Here is a 5,737-nt window from a genome sequence, read left to right as displayed (position 1 = left end):
CTTCATAAAAATATATGCATGTAGTGTAGTTAAATAAAAATGTGATGATAAACTTTTGTTATGTTAATAATTAATCAAGTTTAAATACAATATATATTCTGAAAAGCATTCGATCTGACAAATAGAATTTTTTTCTTGCAATATGATGTAATATACATTATTATATTTATAAACTATTATATTATTTCGAAATGAAATGTTACAAGAAGTCACTAATAAAAGGATAAATTCAATTTTTTAAATACATTTTTTATTATTAATCTTGATGTATAAATTTAAATTACACTTGGTTGAAAATAAATTATTAGGTGCAAACAATTTACTATCAAAATGTTTTAGGTGTTTGAGTAGTCAATTTTAATTTTATAAAAGGTTTATTGATATACAGTAATAAAAATGAAGCATTAGTGGATCGCATTACTAAAGGGAATTGAGGATGTGGAATCAACTAATTAAATTCAGTCTGTGATAGTTATGGATACGTACAGGGGGTAGAACACTGTACTACCAAAATTCTATAAAAAAAAACATAATCCACAGTACATATACAGTAGATCAATTTAAAGAAAACATTCAGAGACATAGTAGAAAAACACATTGGGTTTGTTTTAAATAATAGAATTTATCTGAAAAATTATTCTGGTAACATAAATATTAGGTGTCTATGTTCTACATTAATGATAATGTGTATTCATTTTCTATAATGAAAATGAATACATACTTACAAACAGATAATTTAATTCAAATAAAATTTTGATTTGTAATGGTAAGTAATGGTATACTTTATTTTTAAAATTTTAATTATTATTTGAATTTTTTTTTTCAATTACAGTAAGTGTGATTTGAATGTTGATAAAAGCTTTAACCATTACATCAGTCAAGTTTTGTTGTCATGTTATGATTATTATTATAATATGACTATCAATATTAATATAATTAATAAAATAAAAATTAATAACATTATTCATATATTTAATATCATTATTATTATTAATATTATTACATATTATTAATATTGTTAAATATTATTAATATTGTTAAATATTATTAATATTGTTAAATGTTATTAAATATTTTTAATATTATTAAATATTATTAATTTTGTTATATTACTAATATAATTAATAATATTATTATTATTATTAATATTATTAATTTAATACTAATTTTATTATTTAAATTATTATATTAATATTATTAATTTTATAATATTAATAATATGTATAAATTAGTTATTATTATTTATGAATATTAATTATGATTTTATAATTCTTCATATTATATTAATATTTTTAATATTATGTATATAATTATTATGATAATAGTTGGTAGGTAATAGAGATCCGTGGGTGATAGTTCGTAGGTAATAGAGATCCGTGAGTGATAGTTCGTAGGTAATAAAAATTCATGGGTAATAGTTGGTATGTAATAGAGATCCGTAGGTAAAAGTTGATAGATAATAAGATCCGTAGGTAATAGTTGGTAGGTAATGCTGAATTTACCTACAAATTCAGAATCTGTGAGTAATGTCCGTATGTAATGTTCTCCGTAGGTAATATTCATAGATAATGCTGAATTTACCTACGGACTCAAATCCGTGAATAAAAATCCGTAGATAATACTGATTTTTTTTTGTAGTAATAGACCGACCGCTCGATAGCAAGGAAGAAAACGAAGTTTTCGATGATTCTCTAGGTCTCATCTCTCTAACATGATATAATTACATTATATTATATCTTGTTATAAATATATATATGTTAAACAATAATTTTTGTTAAGATAATCAAGTAGATTAATGCAATTCGCAGTTAAAATACGATTAAACATAATTCTTATTGGGTATAGTAAATTAAAATCCGAAGTAATATGTTGTCTGCATTTGAAGAAGAAACAAGGAAGGAAAGTAACAGGTTAGAAGTTACAAGCATTGACAACGTGTGAAGGAAGAAAAACACGTACTGTATATAGAGACAACCAAGCATCACATGGTATTTTCCAAAACTACTATGAGAACGAAAGACAATAACACTAAAAATATTTGAAACATCACGAGATGTCCATAAAAGGTTCTGTTTTAATTCCGCGAACACGTGGCTGGTTGGATTGAACCTAATTTCATGCGGCATTCATGTTTGTTAACTATTCTGATGTTTACTCCTTAATTTGTCTGTGTAGGAATTTCTGAGATAAACATTGAACAGCATGGTATAGGTGGTGATGGTTATGATGATTGTGAATGGAAGCAGATGAATATGTTATTAATATTGCATAACTGACATGAAATCTTGTTGGCCTTTTTTAACCACTGCATCATTGTTTGCTTCAATCATGCCAACCACCAGCTGCCAATCAACTTAAACACATTTATAAATATTAATAATGTTTTGCTGTATTCCCCACCCTGGACCATCTTATCAATATCAACTCTTTTATTTGCTCATAACTATGTAATAGACAAACCACATATGGTTAAAGTTATTGTTTAGACAAAGTTTAGACCAGTTAAATACTCAAATATTTATTAGTTTAAGTTGAGTTTAATTTTTTGTTACAAATTGTCTAATCATAAAATATTTGCATTATAATCAAATTAAACTCATACTTACTTCTATTGTCTTATTAAGAAAACAAATTACTATGAATTGGACTAAACTACCCATTTGAAATATTTTGGCACTTGTTTATACTATGAGTTATAATTTTTTAAGATTATATTTTCCTTTCACGTATTCTTCTGTATTCTCAAATCTTTGGATCTTTGGATTTTTCTAGTTTTATGATTATGAATGATTAAGACTGACCCGACAAGATTCAAATATTGTAATTGTATTATGAAAAATGTTTATTGAATATTATTTGCTAATTAATCGTGTTGCTAAATTATGTTTGTTCTTTAAGATAAGATGAACATCTAATACTCTTCAAGTTATTTTATTTTTGCAATTCCTTTCCAAATAAAAGTTACTCACCACAAAAAATTCAAGAGATCAAAGATTAAAAAGCACATTTCAAGACTTTTGGAAAACGTCAAGTGGAGAGGAAAGTTTATTTTTTTCACCGAGAAAATGTATTCCTTTGAGAAAGTTCTTTTTTTCAATAGAATTGTAGTCACTTTGTATTTATTTTTTTAAAGATTTGGTCTTTGATTGAATAAAGAAATAAGAGCAAGGTGATTTATGGAAAGAAGTTTGACAAGACAAAAATGATCTTTGTTGTGAATTAAGATTTTAAGGGACAAATTAAGAATTGAGGGTTTGCTTTTGTTTATATATTGTTGTTATTGCATTTTTCTTTGACTTTGATGGTTTGACATTTTTAATATGCTTGTTTTAAATACAAGCTTGATTACCTATTTAAATTGTTGTATTTTGGATTTTTGTTGTATTTTTGCGTAGTCTTTACATTAAGCTTCTATTTACATTTTGTATTATCTTGAACTTTTTTTATTTGTAATTGTTTTTCAAACATCTTTACCCTATTTTAAATACAAGCTTAGGAGTTTATTTATATTGTTGTTCTTGCAACTTTTTTTTTTACTTCTGCTATAATATTTACATTAAGCTTTTATACATAGTTATAGGTTTTATATTATTCTGAGTATGATAAAGAAGTTAAATATGATCAAATGTATCAATGGTAAGTGGAAGACTTTGAAATTTGGTGTTACAATATTTGTAATTCGTGGAATTTTTAGAATTGAGATTCTAATAAAAACAATGAGATGATTGTATTGAATACTAAGGTATAAAAATGTAGTATTTTTAGTTTTATTTGATATATGGTTAATTAAAACTAAACTATTTATAAATAACACATATATACCTTTAATTATGTATAATTTGTTGGTTTACGATATACTTGTTGATATAAAAAAGATTTATCTTTATAAAAGGATAAAATAGTAGAGTTAAATTAGTATTGTACAAATTCAAAATCTTCAACCATTAAGAACAATACGGTATGTGATGACCCTACATATGGTATAAAAGCTCAAGAGATTGACAATATGCCTACAAAAGTGATGAGAATAAAAAAATAAAGTCTTTAATGGAAGAAAAAAGCTTGAAGAAAATATTGTAAGAAGAGAAGCCAAAGAAAATAAAAATATAAAAAATTAAAAGAAATTCTCTTATAAAAAGAAACATAAACTAGTCATTTTTAGAAGAAGCTTATTCTGTGGTAGAATAAGAACAAGGAAGTATGACAACATCTTATCCAGTCGACACATTCCACATCCACCCGAAACCAACCAAGGATGTCCCCGATTACTTTTACTGACAATGATTTCACTGATCCAACACAGGACGATCCCATGATAATCATAGTGCAAATAAACAAATTTGTAATCACTAAGGTCCTAGTGGATCAAGGTTGCTCGGTAGATATATTTTACTGGAACACTTTTAAGAAGACGAGGATCCCTAAAACAGAAATCCAGTCGTATGACGAACAAATTGTCGGATTCTCAGACGAATGAGTGGACACCAGATGATTCATTGACCTATACACTATATTAAGGGAAAAGGTCGGTTCGAGCAAAACCATAAAGACTAGGTATTTATTGGTTAATGCAAATACCTCTTATAACATACTGCTTGGATGGTCGTCCATAAATCGCCTTAAGGCGATAATCTCCACCCTTCACCTAGCTATGAAATTTCCATCAATGACTCGAGATATCGTCACGATCCATGTAGATCATAAAGTTGCTCGCGAATGTTACATCGCAAGTCTTAAAGTCGAACCTACCCGACGATTATATAAAGCATCGCTATGTGGCCGGTCTTGTGAAAGAGAGAGACGGTCGACCGAAACGCGGTCTCGTGATAAAAGATCGATATAGCATATGGTTGCACTAGTCGATTTAGACCTCCGAATCGATGAAGCCCATATAGAGTTAGGCGAGGACCTTTGTCCCCTGCCTCTTCGAGATGGCGATCACAAGACACACATTGGAACCCCTAAAGGGCCGCCCACGAGTTAGGGTGCAGTTGGGTCAGAGCAACATTGAGGATCCTAAGGACCCCCATAATAAAATCATTGAAAGGTAGAGTAATATGCAAGTTTGAAAAAAAGGTATTATACACAAAAAAGAAATCTTGGAGTGCATTTTCCCGACCATGACAGACTCGATCGGTGTGACCACAAATATCATCCATCACGACATCCAAAGGACAATCAGGTTTTATAAAAGCAATCTTAAATAAAAATTTATCTAAACCATTGGAATCCCTGAAACTAGTAGGGATACTTAAAACACAGGAGTCGACCCACTCTTAACTCGGACCTTCAGACGTCCGATTGACTGAATGGTTCGAACCACTCACTTCCCTCGCACTACCAGATGCAGTGCGAGTGACCTTAGAAGACTCAACATTAATAACATTATTAGAGCTACCATAATAGGAAAAAGACATCACTAACCTGAATAACGTAAGAAGAACGAAAGAAAGCGGGAAGACTCGGCACTCAGAGCTCACAGTATACTATTTGAAAGTAGGGAAAGCGTAAACCCTACTTCCTTCAAATGTCACCCTATTTATAGAAAACTAAGCATGAGAGAGATTATTGCGTCTTTGTTCAGAGCCGTTAGATCTACCCCCATCCAATGGTTAACATTAGTCGAAATATGAAACGACACCACATCTCATCCATTCAGGATATCTGATTGAAACCCATTCAAGCGGTGTTTTTTTTCTTAAAAAGCAAATGTCACATCCCTGCCAAACATTTAATG

The sequence above is a fragment of the Phaseolus vulgaris genome, chromosome 9 (assembly GCF_000499845.2).
Source record: "Phaseolus vulgaris cultivar G19833 chromosome 9, P. vulgaris v2.0, whole genome shotgun sequence".
Classification (NCBI taxonomy): Eukaryota; Viridiplantae; Streptophyta; class Magnoliopsida; order Fabales; family Fabaceae; genus Phaseolus; species Phaseolus vulgaris.
The sequence above is the reverse complement of the archived record's forward strand: the minus strand, read 5'-3'. Positions refer to the sequence as shown.